Raw genomic sequence first — 18260 nt, 5'->3', positions numbered from 1 at the left:
AGTAAATTTAGCAAAGTAAAATAAGTTGATACTTAGGGTGGCAAGGTGGGATCTTAGGCAAACAGGGGTGAGTTTGCTTTAAAAGAGAAATGTATGCCTACTGCCTGCTACAGGAAGCCTGGTGGAATTATTAATTTTAAAATTGCTAAAGTATTCTATTGATAAGTGTGGACAATTTCTTTCTCTGGAATGCTGGAAGAAAAAAGGCCTCTAGCACAGTCAGCCTAAGATCAGACCGGATGGGACAAACAAATCCCTGCTGAAGAGAGTACCTCTACCTTGGTGGTGATGGGGCTGGATAAGGCCCATTCTCATCACTGGGATTCTATGAGAAAGGGTCCTGTCACACAATACTAATGTCACAGGGAATAAATAATTAGGTTTTGTGATGGGGACCGAGTTGGTACTTTTATATTTTTCGTGGGGGAGGGGGAGACAAGATATTTTAAGTGGTATACATTTGTAAAGGGGGTTGTGCCAAAGGCTTTTGATTGTTCCCATTCCATAGGGCTGGATGGTGGTGTTGCATGGAAAATTTCAATGCAGTTTTAGTGCAGACATAGTTAAATGACACGGGTAAGAAAAAATTATACGTGGGCATGTTATGTGCACTGTTACATCAAATATTCCACTTTCTGGATTTCCCCTCCTGTGTCCATGCTGCTGCTGGGGAATTCACAGAAACACCCCTTGTAGCTGTTCACAGCACTTTTTGAGCAGCAATACAGATGGACTGTGTGTCAGGGAGAAAGGCTGATATTAAATCATCCATGTCTCCATTAAGAAAGGTACTAGATTTGCAGTCATGGCATTTTTCCAGTGAAGCAAGAGGGGAATTTCCTAGACACTGAAGAAACCACATGAGAGATTATTTGAGAAGACAGGTTTACTTTCTAATCCTTGGGAATTAACAAGAATAGTTTCTCTTCGATAGTGATGCTACTTACAAGGATTTCATTGAAATACCCTCAACTTAAATTAGTATGACCCATTAGTGTCTGTTACCAATCCTACCCATTCTGTTACGCACCTGATACAATTCAAACATACAAATTAGGAAAATAAGCAAAGCTGTAAAGGCACCAAGTATGATTAACCCCCAGAATACTGCTTCTGGTTTAATTTGCAGAGAAGAGTGGTCTTGGGGTCAAGCCTCTGGCCTGACAATTGAGATCTGGGTTCCATACCCATCTCTGCCACAGCCCTCCTGTGTGATCTTCTGTCATGCTAACAGCATCCCAGGGTAAGACACTCACTGGTATCTGGTAGTGAGTTTCAGCTGGCCTGACCAGTTCAGTGTATCCCAATTCATTAATGTCATAAACTGTATCTAATGTGAGTCATGTAAGGTATCACTGGAAAACTAATAACACACTGTTCATTAATATTTTTGTGAGGTGCATGTATAGTAAATGCCCAAGGGACCATATGAACATGGAGGAAATGCGGAACAGAAATGAGTTTATCAGACGAGTCTGAGAAGTGGGTAAACAGGTTTCTCTCAGACAAAGGACAAGCCAGACAAATGTCATCAGAATCGACTGGCAATCACATGGCAAGTGCCCATTCATTTGCATGGGAGGGAGCAGGAACAGATTAATTTGCATTTTAGCAAACACCAGTGGGGGAAGAAACCAGCAGAGAACTTCCTTCCCCAGAATCCATGTCTTCTTCCTCACAGCTTGAATGAACTTTCCTTTGGCGAATAACCTGCAGAAGAATCCACTTCAAAGGTACACTGGACTATAAAAGAGAGGGGCAAAAATCGCCAAGTTACCTTTCATCTAGGAAGGGGAGCCAGCACCCTATAATTCTGTGGATGATCCTGACTGAGACACAGTCAGCCATGCTGGACAAAGTGTGATCGGCCAGAGAGACCATCATAACAAAGCTTGTACCTTGCTAGATTATGTTCTAGATGTTTGGATGTGTGTGTTTCACTTTTATTTCCTTGTAACCATCTCTATCTTTATTTCTTTTACTTGGCATCACATTACCTATGTCCTGTTGTTAATAAGCTTGTTTTACTTTAATCTAAACCAACCCAACGCAGTATTTGACTTGACGTGATTGTTAGCTCCAGTAAACGTGGCAAGCTGCTGGGTATTGACTTTTTATAGGAATAAACAAACATTATTATTCCTCTGAATGGTCCAGGAAAGGGCTGGACATTGCAGAGCACATGGTTTTTGGAAAATTCGGGACTGGGAGTGTGTTGGAGTTACTTGGCTGGTAGTGACAAAGGCTGGTGGATACCGGAGTGTGGCTGGGATGTAACAAGCTTGTGACAGATTTTTGTTACCTATCTGCCTGGGCCACAGTTGATCAGCTGGGGCCACAGGATCTTTTTTGGGCAGGAGATGACAAGGCACACCAAGTGTCTAAATTTTAAAGCTTTTATTGATAAAATAATAAAATTACAGCAGGGAGTGCTGGCAATGCTCCCACATCACTCAGGGGAAGAAAGAAAGCGTTAATGCCCCAAGCCCTAACCCACTTTCATACTCACATATGCATGACCCAGACTGGCCAAGTCTGAGTGTAACGTCAGAAGAAGGGGAGAGGGAAGGTGGCCGGGAGGGCTATCCTGGGCCGAGGCCGTTCAAGGATCTGCTGTGCTCTCCAAATTGCTCCAGCTGTCAGGAGGTGTCATAAATATAAAGGGAAGGCTAACCACCTTTAAATCCTTCCTGGCCAGAGGAAAAACCCTTTCATCTGTAAAGGGTTAAGAAGCTAAGATAACCTTGATGGCACCTGACCAAAATGACCAATGAGGTGACAAGATACTTTCAAAGTTGAAGGGGGCGGGGGGGGGGAAAGGGTCTGTCTGTCTGTGTGATGCTTTTGCCGGGACCAGAGCAGGAATGCAGGTCAGAACTTCTGTAAAGAGTTAGTAAGCAATCTAGTTAGATATGCGTTGATTCTGTTTTGTTTAAATGACTGATAAAATAAGTTGTGCTGGATGGAATGTATATTCCTGTTTTTGTGTCTTTTTGTAACTTAAGGTTTTGCCTAGAGGGATTCTCTATGTTTTGAATCTGATTATCCTGTAAGGTATTTACTATCCTGATTTTACAGAGGTGATTCTTTTACTTTTTTTCTTCAATTAAAATTCTTCTTTTAAGAACCTGATTGCTTTTTCATTGTTCTTAAGATCCAAGGGTTTGGGTCTGTGTTCACCTATGCAAATTGGTGAGGATTTTTATCAAGCCTTCCCCAGGAAAGGGGGTGTGGTGCTTGGGGGGATATTTTTGGGGGGAGACGTTTCCAAGTGGGCACTTCCCCTATTATTTTTGTTAGACACTTTGGTGGTGGCAGCATAAGGTCCAGGGACAAAAGGTAAAACAGTTTGTACCTTGGGGAAGTTTTAACCTAAGCTGGTAAAAATAAGCTTAGGGGGTCTTTCATGCAGGTCCCCACATCTGTACTCTAGAGTTCAGAGTGGAGAAGGAACCTTGACAGGAGGGTTTTAAGTCCTGGCTCCCTGGTGGGAGGGGGTGTGTGCTCCATCCGGGGACCTCCGCTTTTGGTGCTCTTTGTGCCAGTTCAAACCGGCTTTTCAAGATGTCTTCGGCTTTTCCAAAACACCTGGTTTCAGGGCTGTGAGACAGTTTTGTTTGTTCCTGGTTGGCTGTCACCATCTTGCTCCTTTTCCCAGCCCCTGCATATTGTTCAACAACTTTCCTTTCTTACAGCTGGTCAGGGGGGGTTGGACTTCCCCCTTTTTTGTCTTGGCAGGTAGCAGCTGGCCTTGGGCTGAAGTCATCTTCTTATCTTCAGACTGAGCTTGCTAGCTGCAGTGTTGAATTAACCCGTTGTTTGCTTTTTTCTTCTCTCCACCCCCTCAGCCTCTCGTACCCGCAAAGGAAACTTCCACTCCCCACTTATACCCCTTTGACCCTCCCCAAAACGCTTTGCGATGTGAGCGACAGCGTTAGCAATATACAATGCTGATCTGCCTTGGGGTGTGACAAGCTGGCTGCTGGAATCAGAGTTGCTGAACTAGAGCTGCTTAACACAGACACTCAGGGCATGCATTGACACAACCTCTCACTGATCTGGATTTCACCTCAGGATGTGACATCCTGAGCAGGTTACAAATAATCTCTTTGTCCCTCAGTTCCCTGTCTGTAAAATAAGGATGATAATACTTTCTTTCTCTCACCCTGTCTTGTCTGCTTAGATTGTAAGCTCGTTGGGGCAGGGTCTGTCTTTTAAACTATGTTTGTTCAGTGCCCAGCACAATGGGGCCCTGATCTTGGTTGAGGCCTTTTGGTATTACTGTAATATAAATAATAATGGTTCGCTAAGCAACAATTACAGCCAGCAAATCTTCCTATGTCCTGTGTGTCTAGTGGACTCGTACTCCTCAAAACTCATTACTTTTGTCTCACTTTCAACCATTGATTTCATTACTGGCATTGTTGGTTAACACTCCTCTGCCTGACCATGACTGGACAAACAAAAGCTGTAGACAGAATCTAACACTACTCTCCCAAGAGCATTATCGTCCCACTTGTCTTGTCACCCTACTGTTCCCTGTCCTGGTTTGATGTCTTTAGTCACTGGGTTATTTGTTTATACCAGACTTGTAAGCATACCACAAGAAGACATGGTCCCTGCTCTGAGATCTGTAAAGTGCCCACTTTTGGCACTGTATAATTATTAACAATAGCAAATATAATGGGTGAATTTAAAGTTCTCCTGGTTTGAAAGATTCTACTAATTCTAGTGGAATTTCCCATTTCACAGACAGAAGTTCTCTCTAGACCTGGTGGAAAGTTTCTAATCTGCGAAGCTTTTTAAGGTCACAACTATAATTGAATTATTGCTGTTATTTATGCTTCTAGGAATGCTTCTAGGCATTTTCCATTACTGTCATTAAAAATGAATCCTAGTATTTAAGATAAGCTCTCTGAAGTGATTTCTTTCTGCTATTTATTTTTGTTCCTGGATTTTGAAAGAATTCTTTCCATTACATTTTTTCCAATTTTATCACCTTTTATGCAATTAATGTTACATAACTTGTATACAAAAGCCCATTGATTTCCATGGAGTTTGTATTTGAAGAGTGTTGTCACTTTAGGATATGCTCTAAGGAGAATTTGATGTTGAGACAGGCTCTGACAAGCTCTTCCTTTCACAGTAGCATTATGAGACAATTTCTGCTATCATTTACATCACGTAAACTGAGTTACTACACTGACATCTGTGGAATTACTCTGGGTTTACACTCCTGCAGCTGATCAGAATCCAGCCCAAATATTCTCCCAGATCCATTATAATGGCATAGGAAGAACCTTACAAAAGTTGGGTAACTTTTTGTTAAAATAAATATATTTGCAGGTTCACTTACTACTATCAAAATGCTTATTGTGGTAGATGCATTTAATTTCTCTACGCTCGTCAACATTTTACTAGCTGTCATATAACATACATTTGCTTGTTACTGCAAATATCCTGAATTACTTCAACAGTACAGTAGCCAGCACCTGATTTTCCCTTCGTGACATTTTCATCCAGTGTAACTCCCCTATCCTCCACTTACAGTGCCACATAGTGTAAATTTAGAATGCTATATAAAGCATTAATAATGCCTGAATCTGCAAGGCTGCGGGGGAATGTAGGGAGGTGAAATATAATTATCTACACTGACATTTAAACAGGACACTAATATTAACATCCTACCTCTTGTGAAAAATGCCATGGGATCTTTAAAGATCACAAGAGAGCAGAACTAAGATTTTAAGTCTCCTTTAGAAGAATAACATCTAAGCAGCCAAGCACCTCTTAACACCATTTTAAAAAGACACCTGAAAAACCCTCTTGACAATTTTAACAACTGCTTAAAGTATAACCTGATACCATAAGGCTTTATGTGTCCATGCACACAGCACATCTTCCTGATCAGTCTCCAAAACTGTGCAATATGTTCTCACCAGAGACTCATGGTCATGTGTCACTCACGATTCACAATACATAAATGGCCTTCTGTACATTCCGGTGACAGCTGGAAAGAAAGAAGCACGTGATCATCTCTTTATTATAAACTTCCTAACAGATGTGTGTAACTGACCAGGCCTCTGAGGTTACATTTAACAAGATTAACTCACCAAATGAGACCTTTTCTATTCTTCCTGCATCAGTGAGGCATATCATCCATTGGATGATATAATGCAGTAGCAATGCAGTAGCCCTGGTAGTCTTTGCCCCAGACAAAGCAATTAATTGTTTCTCCAAACAATTTTTTGTCGGCAAAGCCAAAAGTCCTGTGACAAGACTTCATGCTTCTCCAGTTCTCCTGTCAAAGGCCCAGACTGTGCCACCTAAGGTCTTACACCTAAGGTATCTACTATGCCTGGATCTCCCTTTGCCTCTGCAGAATGGGCAAAGGTTTAAGCTGCTTCCACAACATTGTTTCTTTAGTTCTCCCTTATCCCCAGAGATCCTTTGCAGGGTCCAGCACCAGTGCCTGGGGAAAGGAATGAGGAATTTGCAACATCCCCAACAAATCCTGTAGAGAACATACTGAAAAGTTATTGTAGACATGGTAGTTATTGTAGACATAGACCTCTGCACTGAAGAACCCCTCTTTTAGGAAGGTGCATCCACAGGCAAAGGGGTTCCTAAGAGCTGCCAAGGAGCTGGAACATGGGGCAGAGGACTCCAGAGCTCATATAGATACAGATATCTCAGGGATTCCAGCAGGTCCCAGAAGCTCCATGGGACCCTGCTTCTTCCCTGAGGAAACAAACACCCCTCCTCCCTACTGGAATGATCTGGGGAAATCTTCATGAGGGGAAGTATGGAGTTTTCCTCTCCTCACCTCCAAACTCCCTGCCATGACTTTGTGCTCACTGAAGGAAGAGGGTGAATTGGCCCAATTCTATTTGACTGTGGAATTAACAAACTGGGTGTTGATGCCATAGATACGACTGAGTAAACATTCCCAATAAAGTACTAACCTGAACAAAGACTAACCAGAAGTGTTGTCTATAAAATCCTGACAGGGAAAAGAAAAAGTTATACTGTAATCACGAATGCAAATAAAAGTGACAGTCAACGCATTATGGTGTGGTAATGGGCTGTTCGCAGAATACTGGCTATGCTACCAGCTTCCAGACCAAGGAAAAGAAATTGAGTGCACAATGTTGGGAGAAATCAAAGAGGTAGAAAAATTAAACAAAATGATAATAACGGAGGACTTCAACTACCCCCATGTACAAACTGGTCAAATGGCACAATGGGAGAGCAGTTAAAGAAACAATTTAAGAGATTGCTTCTTGGAACAGCTAGTTCTAGAGCACACAAGAGGAGAGCTACTCTTCATTTGGGTTAATTAACACACAGGAGCTAATTCAAGAAGTGACAGTTGCTCTTTATATGTCCTTCTGGAATTCTGTTAACCTCTGACATGTGTGCTCCCAATCTCTCTAGGCCCATCACTGTTTATTATATTTGACACCACATTATGGCTGGAGATGGGCCAAAGTCAAAAAGCTGGTATCTGAAGTTTGCCTAATTTCAGGGGGTGAAATTCTGGCCCTGCTATAGTCATTGGAAAACTCCCAAAGACTTCACTTCTGGCCAGGATTTGACCTGGAGTGGTAATATCCAGAGGTCTGGTTTGGGCTCACGTCTCTAGATTATAGTTGCAAGTGTTCAAATACAGTGTGGCTGTGAGGTGACTCAGATCTTTTTGTTTTAAAATATATAACACTAACAATAATGTCATTGTTTTCCATGGAGTTTGCTCTGAGAATTATGTATGTACAACTAAACCTCCATTCTTGTGCTGCTTTTTCTACCCCACTACGATTGTGAATCTGAGCAGCATGTGCTATGAAATTTGTAAATATGAACTCTATACATTCATATTTAATTATTTTATTTTATTTAATCCAGAGGGAAAGCTCATTTTATAAACCAAATTTTATCCTCATTTGGAAAAATCCAGTAAGCCTGAGTTCTGAAGGCACTTACTCGACAGGTTAAGTTAATTTTTTGAAAACATCTTTTCTGAGTATTGGAATAATTCTGTGTCATGGGAAGAATTCAGGGTTTTTTTTCTAGTTATTTTTATGGCTGTAATTCTGGGATGGTGGAGGTGTGTGTGTTGGGGGGTAAGAATGGGAAATTTGGGTCAGACCCTCCTCTTTTTATATTGAAGCCAATAAACATCTTACACGTGTGACTATGCATTTTGTCACAGAAATGAATGCTATAATAATGTATGGTCCCTATAAAATGCCTCCTTCATGGGGACTCTACCCACTAGGCTCTTGGCAAGGGCTACCATCTTCTGGGGAACAGATCTCAGGCTTTGAGTATTAGACACAGCTTCATTGGATCCTTTGACGGTTCAGCTAAGGAAGCTAAGTACAGTACCAGAGCTAAGAATGCATGGTCTCCCCACCTGGGGAAACAGTTTCCAGATCACTTTACAGGGACATCCACTTATGCTAATAGTGTCAATGCTCGTGTTCTAAGAAGCCAATAAAACGTCTATAAATGGGCAGTAAAAACAGAAGGAGGGCAGACTGCCCTGCGTAGCTTTAAACTAATAAGAGATTAAAAACTGAAAACAGAAAGCTGTAGATTAAAAAAATATCTGGTTCAACAACTCTATTGTACATAGACTAATGAGACAAAGGTGGGATTTTCAAAGGGGCCAAAGGTAGTTGGATACCTGGTGCCTAACTCCGTTTGGTCACTTAGAAGATGCCAGCCTTAACCCCCACAACCCAGCCACCTCTTCCTATGGTGACCTGGCTAGGCTAGGCTCTGAGAGCAGAGGAGACGCAGAGGCAAACCAAGACAAAAGGGGAAAATTTACATTTTTAGAAATTTATAAGGGAAAACTCCCAAATTGTACCAGGAGCATAAATAATATAGCACATTCCCAAAGGCTTACTATTTAGGCTACCAACTCATTAACCCTTGTGAGATTGTATATGTTGTGTGGTTAGTACCAAAGGCATTGCTATTAACAAGAGCAAAAGAGATGACTTAACAATATACTGTGTCACTTCAGCGAATAACCAACTTTTCCTCTCCATGGCTGTAAAGTCCAGCTCCACTCTTGCTGTCTGGTTCTTTGCTTCTCTTCGGCTTGAAGTGCTCATTAGATTCGATGTTCCTGTGTCTGTCCCACTTTTCACTGAGGTTATCCACAAGCAGGGTTTCTTCACCTAGTGGTCCCTCATGTGTCCATTAGGCATCTTGGAACTGTATTCTGTCAATAGACGTTTAAACAGTCATTCTTGCTGTTCAGACACTGTAGGTCCTGTGTGAGGCCATTTTCAGGATCTGTTTTCATCTAACCCAGCTTTTTGATCAATTCCCTTTTCCATCAGTTATATTTCCTTTCAGTTGCCTTTCCCTCCCCGCCCTTGATATTTCGTGTCAGTACACCTGTAGATTTCACTTCTCTCTGCTTCCCTTCTCTAACAGCACCTGCTCACGAACGCAGGTCTATTTTTTTCCTGCTTCTCCTGACCCAAACCCCTTCCTATTGTCCTTCTTTCCTCCTTCTCACTTCCCAGACCCTACTTTCATTCTCCTGTTCTTTTATTTTAGCCCCTCCCCTCCAACCCAGGCTCTGGTTCATCGGCTAGCTCAGTATCTTGATTCTTCTTCTTCTCTAACAACTTTTTCCAACTGCCCCTTCAGGCGGATTTGAAGCCTCATCCTCAGCTTGAGCTACCCTCTCATTGGCCAGCTCCGTCCCCAGCACAGCATTCTGTGGTGCTGCATTGCAACCGCAGCAGGTGCTAGTTGCAGAGTGTGAGTTACTACATCCCTCCCCCCCGCCCCTACAAACGCCACCTCTAATGAATGGATCCCCCCTTATGCAAAGACTAACTGCCAGCACATATATTATGGGTTAGCGAAGGTTGCTTAGAAGTATTATAATTCTTAAATGCACAAATGTTGCCTGACTTGTGATGGTGAAGCCCATTGTCATGGCAGGAGAGAAGTTGCACAGAGCAACAGAGGGATGATGTCACTGTGTGGCACTGAAGTTGTGTAACTTATTCTGAATCATGTAGGGTGACCAGATAGGAAGTGTGAAAAATCAGGACAGGAGGTGGGGGTAATAGATGCCTGTATAAGACAAAGCCCCAAATATCAGGACTATCCCTATAAAATTGGAAACAACCTAGAACCATGGGAGGAGACTACTCAGATGCATTCATAGTTTCTGCTCTCCTGGCTGGAGGCAGGGACTTCTGCAGAGTGCAGCATCAAGCAATCCTGTATAAGGGTCTCTTGTCTCTTGGTGGAGATATGCAAGAAGCTGAAGAGGAGGCTGCAGTAGTCAATACAGGAATTGACCAGAGCACGGACTAACCTTCTGGCACCAGGGAAAAGGAGTAAGAAGCATATTTTGGAGATATCGCAGAGAAAGAAGGAGCTAGCTACAAATACCAATAATGCTTTGCTGGCACTGCTCTTGAGGAAGAGTTTTTGTTCCAAGTTGGAAACACCTCTAATGACACTGAAGACCAATCTCCCAGAAAATGACTGGGAAATGTTAGAATAAGCCTGAGTCATTCTCAAAGATGACCCTACCCTAGTTTTGAAGTAAAGCTACACTTGCCACACTTCCTTTCTGCTGATTTACATTTTTCTTTTTGGTTGGAGGCTGAAAGGATTTATAGCTCCAGAAAAGATCTTCCTCCGTCTTAGAGGAATTAAATCATTGCCATCACTTCAGTTTTTGAGTATCCAAAGATTAACATCATATTGACCTATAGGGTTGAATGAACCACAGAACAGATGTTTGGATATTCAGCTGAACACTGAACCCAATAGAAAAATTCTATGTTGGTCAGTTGAAAGTAGGCTCAGTCATTTTATGGGTGTGTGGGATGCTAAAATCTGGATCTTGTAAATGACACACAATTTTTTTTCAAAAATGTCTTTCCTGGCAATTCACACGTGCTTCTGCGATTTTGTTTTATTTTTGTACACTACAGTGAGCCTCTGACACTGATGCTCTTATCCTAGCAACCGCACCTTAAAATAAATTATTCTAATAATAATTACAAATTGCCAGATAATGACAATCACCCATTCATAGGCGGTTCCACCCTAGAATCTTAGTTGGGCCATGATGTTTCCATCTTTGTTGCTTTTCACATGGACTGTGTTCAGAGTAGAACATGGCTGGGATTGGGAGCATAACAGGAGATGGCTAATTACTCAGCAACGCCCCCATTTTCCCTTCCACTTCATTCCCAGTCTCAAGAGCCCTGGGGAAACAGTGGATGAGAACTGGGATTAGCGAAATCCAAATCCCGACCAGTTAAACACACAACTAAACAAAATAAAGGCCTCGCTCATGCTTCTTTATCTTTATAGTGATACTCTCAGATTATTTTACTGCAATTAACAGTGTCAAAAAAACCTTAAAATTTAGCTAATAGCTAAAACAAAAACTGCAGAACAAGCAGGAGTAAGCATTCAGTAGCAAGGACACTGACAACTGTAAACAATTAATAAGCTTATATGGTCAATGCCTGCCCAGTAACGCAGTTCTTAGAACAGTGCTAACCCTCCCTTCACAACCCACTGGATATCTGTAAGCACTCATCCCTAGCCCCACCTCCTCCTGTCTCCTTCCCCCGCAAGGTAGCCATAGATATTTAATGCAATTATGATGACCTCTATATGTACGTACTGTTCTTATTTTTATCTTTGTTTGGAGTTCTCTCTTGACTTGTAACAATGTCTGTGTCTGTATGTACAAATAAATGCAAATAAATTAATAAAAATGTATATAACTGGCCACTATGGCATCATATCTTTGAAGCTGCTTGTCAGTCTTCCCAGTACCGTAAATAAACCCCCTTCAGTATTGTCTGTGCCTGCCTGATTCTTGAAGAAAAGAATCTTTTGCCTAACAGTTTTGGTGCAGCGAGCAGGGTGTGATTGGGACTCCTCAGAATGTTTCTCACAACCAGGGATAGAGGCGAGTACCTTTTTACTTACCACCTCTAGCGCACACCTTGGTTTGGGACTCCGCGAGGCACCCCTCCACATCACCCGTTTTTTTAATACGAACCACATATAGGACGCACAGGCAAAAGGACTGAACGGGACTGTGTTTGTGGTCAAGATTGTTGGGGTGCAGGGATTGCTGGAGGCGAAGGCTGCCCTGCCAAGTACTGAGCACCAGAGTGTGTGCTGCAGTAAACTGAGCGCAAGGGTGTGCTCAGTCAGTCTTCCCTGCAGCCCCACTTAAGTGGGTTTCAGAAAGCTGGGATACAATGTCTTATGAATTGCCCCAAAATGCATCAACAATACCCTTCACAGGGCGGGGGGCGGGGCTTGTTAGCATGCCCCAGGGTGCACCAATAATACCCTCTACAGAAGGAAGACTCATTGACTGGCCCCAGGGAACATCAGTAATGCCCTCCACTGGAGGGAAACTCATGAATTTTATAAAAGGAAAACATAAAAAGGTTCAAAAAATAATAGCAAAAAATAAAGAAAAGAAGGGTATAAGTACAATAAATAGCATGTTGTAGTAATCTAATCAAACAAAAAAAAATTAGGGAAAATATCATACTAATATATTACAAATACAAAAAAAAAATTACAAAAGTTAAAAACACTCCAAAAAGCTCTTACATCAAAGCTAAGTCATAAAGCAAATTGCAGCCGCAAGCTAAATAAGCTTAAAGCAAAAAACAAGCCTCTAAAAACAAAACTAAAAAAAAAAAACTTCTCTGCACGTCGTATTGCTGCTAGCATGCAACAAAAGGGTAATTTTACTAACCCTAACTCAAGCAGCAATACTAATAAAAACCAAAATAAAATTAATGAAAAACACCTTAAGAAACAAAGTCAAAACTGGAACCTGGCACACACGGGGGAAAATCAAAATAATTGGCCACCTCCTCCTCTTCCCCCCCCTTTTAACCCAAAATTAAGTGCCAGTGCTCCCTTGGCCCCTCGCCAAGTGACCACTCGGTGGTCAGGAACAGGTGGAAACAAAGTGACCACTCGGTGAGCAGGAACAGGTGAAAACAAAGTGGCTCATAACACTTATATGTACGCTCCTCTCAGCACAAAGGAAATGAGGGGCTTACTAAAAGATCTCCCTAATCTAAAGCCCAAAACCCCAAATTTTATATTCTAAAAAAAAAAGCCAAATGGTTACCACCTATATGTTACATCCCAGGGATCTTTATATCTTAACAAAAGCTAACTGCCCCAATCTATCATGGGCCAAAATCCCTACAAAAGGACACCAAAACGGCGACTGGGCCTCTGTTAAATTTAAATCTAAAAATGATATGACCCTTCCCCACACTGAGTTTAAGAAAGCCGTCCAAGAAGCCTGGGGGAACGGAGCTGGTAATTGGGGGCTGATAGTGGGCTGCGTACAAGGCAAGCACAAGCCTGCCTCTCAATATTGTAAAAAAAAAGTGGGAAATGTATTCCAGCAATGCAAGTATTGCAGACCGCAAAATCAGGCATTTTAAAAAATGTTAAAGAAAGGATTTAACTCCCACCTGCAAACAGCCCTTAATTTGGAAGTGAACCTAAACTCTAATTATAAATCCATCTGTATGTGGGCCTCTAAATGCAAAGCCAAACAAGCCAAAAAAATAAGAAACAAAGCTGCTCGCATTGCTATGGTAACAGCAAAAAATAATGTAGCCTGCTATAATTGTGAGTGTCTCGGGCATACCCCAAAAAAATGCAGGCGCAAAACCCAAAAGCCTAGTCAGAAACAAAATCATGGCCAGTTAAATCCCTGCAGTACCTCACTGCCCTTTCAATCTGGTCCTGGTCCTGTCCCCACCCTCCCCCCGACCTCACAGTGTTTTGTATGTGGGGAAACCGGACATTGGGCAGCTGAATGCCCAAGCCGAGGAGCCCTGGGCAACCGGCCTCAAACGGTATCTCAACCAGCTGCCAACCCTTACTCACACCTAAGCAAAAAGAAAATGGCCAGGCTTTTAAATTCCATAACCCACTAAAATCCAGCAGCCCCCCCCTTGCCTGTCAGTACTGCTAATGCAAATATAAATCCCTCAAGGCCACACTTACAAGCATGGATAAGGGGCCAGCCATGCACAATTCTCGTGGACACGGAAGCATCTGTTTCCATTACTGACCTCCCTCTCCCCACTACTAAACAGTATATTCCTATTTCAGGGGTCAAAGGTGCACAACTCATGGTTTATAAAAGCTATCCTGTTCTTGTAAAATCTAATCTACTCTTCTGAACTCAGTCTCTTTTTTAATGTAGCGCCAAATGCAAAGGGGACTATTTTGGGCATGGAACGTCCTCTGCAACCTTGCAGCAACTCTTAACCTCGCTCAAAGTACAGTTACTAATAAACTTATGCGTACTCATACCATTCCCCTCCACAATAATACATCCCTCTCTTCAGTTGCAACTGCCAAATCTGTGGCTCTTACTTAAAATACATCTAACCCTTTTCAAGACTTATCTTCAAGATTTCCCTCTATCTGGGCAAAAAATAAGCTGCCTTGCAGTTCAATGCCTGCTCATCTCTGCCCACCAATCCAGGTTACCAGCCAACTCGCTCCACCTACCAAGCAGTACCCTCTCAAACCTGAGGCTGTAAATGCAGTAGGTAACATTATTCACTCTTTATTTCAGCAAGGCATACTGGTTCCTTGTGAAAGTGCACCCTCTTAAGCCCACGACCCTCCAAAAACCTCCTCTTGAGCAAACATACCAAAAAAACCCCAAAACAGGTCATGGTAAAACATACAACTCCAGGGTACTTCAGTCAAAATACTCCGACCTGCATATGGTATTAGCCCATACAAATACCTCTGTAAAAGTGCAAAAAATTCCAACATGGGTCCATAAAACCAAAATTAAAATGTATAAATAAATTCATTTTGTTTATATTATATCCTTTTAGGTAACAAACGTGACTCACCACGTTAATCCTCCTGGCAAACATACCTGATGCAGCTTCCTGGGACCTGCCCTTGGTACATGTTACACAAAAACCTGTTTCAAAGCTGGCCAGTATGTGCAACTCCCTACAGGAAACAGCGGCAAATGGGTAAAGAAACCATACACTTGGCTTATCCCCAGACCGGACCACCTGGGACCTATTGTGGTTACAGCTCACCTCCCCAAACATCCAGGCTCCAAGGTCTCAATCCGACTACCACAGCCCGGGAGCAGACTTCGGCTCCCTCCCTGCATTTCACCTGATCTGGACTATAACTGGGTATTTAGCTTCGGGGCATGTGGGCACACACATGTAGGACCCCCAGTTTCAAAATGCAAGGTCATACAATGCTTGCGTCAAAGGCCAACCACCCAAGCCCTTAAACATACTAACCCTGGATTATTTTATACTCTGACTGCAATTAATATAGCCATGTCACAAGCTAAAGGTTGTGCTTGTAATACGCTGGCTCGTAATCTGTTTAACATTGCAAAAAAACCCATGTTAAATATATACCTGGGTTTTTCCCCGTCCCATACCCTTTCCTCCTCCACCCTTGCCCACATTGCAGGCATCTCTACACAACTAATAGTAGCCTCTCTACTTTCTCCAGACTCACCCTTCACCTTCAATTTCCCTCTTGTGTATCCTTCTATCATTCCCACTCATGTGTTTCCTTCTTCTTTTCGTTTCAAGTCTGTTAAATATGTAACAAATAATATGGTGTATAAAGTAGGGCTGTCTGAATACCTGACATCATCCCCTGACAATGCTACACTAATGACAACCTCAAACTGTGGCACAAAAACAGACAATTACATTGTATGCTCCTGTTCTACCCTTCGCCATTTGACCTTGTCCTCTTCTGTTGTTGTAAATGTCCTTCCTCTTGCAAATGGTGAAGTTGCTGTACAAGTATCCGCTACTCAGTAGTGTTTCATCACCCCTGCATCTTATTACATGTACGAACCATTACAGTGCCAGGCAAACGTTTCCATGTGCCTGCAAATTACTGACTCATTTACCCTAGGAAATGTCCACCTCCCCTGCCGTGTGTTCACTGGAATAACAATGGCTCCTCGGTGGTATAATAACCTATATCTGGACAATACACCCATTCAACTGGCCAAAAAACTACTTCTCAAAGTGGTCCTGGCTGCTGCGTCTGCATTTACCACCGTTCGTAACCATGTCACCAAAGGTCGCATTCAAGTCCAGCTCTCCAATCAAACCATCACCCAACTAAAAAATCCTGTTTATAATGCATCTTACAGGCCCATCTCCTGGTGAACAATTGTCCAAATAACAGCTGCCGCTTCTATATTTGTGTTACTAACCTCTCTTGTCATGTGTGGGTACTTTAAACACATGCTTAAAAATCTTACTATGTTTTCTACCTTTACCCCCTTCCCCCAATTCCCCTCTCCTCCCCTCTCCCACCTCCCTTGGGCAACTCTAAAACAAATCATATATATTAAAGTATTTAAAGTATTGACTTTATCTCACTTAAAAGTTCAATTTGTCAAAAGGAGGGAATTGTAAAAAAAAAATTAAAATTTAGCTAACAGCTAAAACAAAAACTGCAGAACAAGCCGGAATGTTTCAATAAGCATTCAGTAGCAAGGAAACTAACAACTGTCAACAATTAATAAGCTTATATGGTCAATGCCCGCCCAGTGACTCAGTTCTTAGAACAAGGCTAACCCTCCCTTCACAACCCACTGGATATCTGTAAGCGCTCATCCCTAGCCCCCCCCTCCTCCCACCTCCTTCCCTCGCAAGGTAGCCATAGATGTTTAATGCAATTAGGATGACCTCTATATGTACGTACTGTTCTTATTTTTATCTTTGTTCAGAGTTCTCTCTTAACTTGTAACAATGTCTGTGTCTGTATGTACAAATAAATGGAAATAAATTAATAAAAAACGTATATAACTGGCCACTATGGCACCATATCTTTAAAGCTGCTTGTCAGTCTTCCCGGTACTGTAAATAAACCCCCTTCAGTATTGTCTGTGCCTGCCTGATTCTTAAAAAAAAAAATCTTTTGCCTAACAACAGCATTACAAGCTCCTTTGAATATGGTTTCTATGTGACACGGACTATGTTGTAATGTCTGTCTTTTAATCATTTCATATTAATACTTGGAATGTTTATACTACTTCTTAATTTCCGCTCTTCCCCATGCTCCCCTCTCTGCCATGCAGTGGCAATGGAAGGACTCACTGGTTCTTGCTTCATATCTTAACTAAAAAGGGTCTCATCAGTGACCCCTTTCTCAATGTGTCTCATCTGCAGATGCAGTTAGGCTTGGCAGCTCCATTGAGTTCTTTGTGCTGAGCTCACTGACTGCTGCTTGGCTCCCTCTGCCAGATTTAGGAAACAGGTAGCTAACGACTAATCAGCATAGAGGGAAACAGACTTGAAGTGTGTGCTAATGCTCTCACCTTGCAAAGGGTAGATCCTCACACCCTCATATTCCATGTTCCCAATTCTGGGCCCACATCCTGGTGGTCCAAAGATGCTGCTATATCTTCCCTGTTTCAGCAAGGGAAGTGGGGATGAGAATTAGCAAACCAGCAAACGGCAGTTTTGGTTACCAAGATTTTATGTTACTCTAAACTGCAGATGGCAGTGTGGGTCTGGTGGTTTTAAAGGAAGATCATGTGACTAAAGGAGACTTGGGAATGAGTCTGAATCACTACTAATCTGGGAAATGGAAACTCCGAAAATAAGATCGTTAAACAGATGGAGCATTTTTTGTCATCTGACCAAACAATATTGACATCAACAGAGGAAACACAGGATACAACACTCTATTAAGATCTTAAGAATCAATCCCTGCTTAGCCAGAAACCAGATCTTTGAAGTGCATTAATAGATTATTATACATAATTAGACCCATAAGAAGGACTACAAATTGGGATACTCTTTTTTATTTTAAATGAGAGTGTGTGCCTCTCTCCCTAGTGATTTCTGGAAAACTGTCATCAAAGATTTTATCTGCTCTATTTCTATCTGGGGGACATTCTTCTGATGTTCCCCTTCGCCTACCAGGAGTCAAATTCAGCTATGATTCAAGCAACCATCATTATGCACACACTAGGGCTGGATTTGGCCTCATGTGTCTACAGACGGCCAAGTGGACTTTGTTGCTCTTTTTCTTTATGTTGTGGTCTTTGGGAACCACTGGGTTTTTCACAGTATTACCGGAGAGCTGAGGAGGACAGACAAACAGACTCAGTGGCACCAAAGCAGACTTCCAGTGAAGGGAGTTGCCTTTCCTCCTTGTTTAGTATTTTG

General features: G+C 42.2%; 1 long non-coding RNA gene across 1 annotated transcript; it reads left to right on the top strand.

The window, feature by feature from the left end:
• The first annotated feature begins 6140 nt into the window (after positions 1-6140).
• Positions 6141-16429, top strand: LOC122465711. Its single transcript, XR_006290733.1, has 2 exons — positions 6141-12995; positions 13032-16429. It is a non-coding gene; the product is annotated as an uncharacterized LOC122465711 (long non-coding RNA).
• The last annotated feature ends 1831 nt before the right edge of the window (positions 16430-18260 follow it).

This window comes from Chelonia mydas, chromosome 1 (genome assembly GCF_015237465.2).
Source record: "Chelonia mydas isolate rCheMyd1 chromosome 1, rCheMyd1.pri.v2, whole genome shotgun sequence".
In the NCBI taxonomy this organism is placed as follows: domain Eukaryota; kingdom Metazoa; phylum Chordata; order Testudines; family Cheloniidae; genus Chelonia; species Chelonia mydas.
This window is presented reverse-complemented; position numbering and strand designations above follow the sequence as displayed.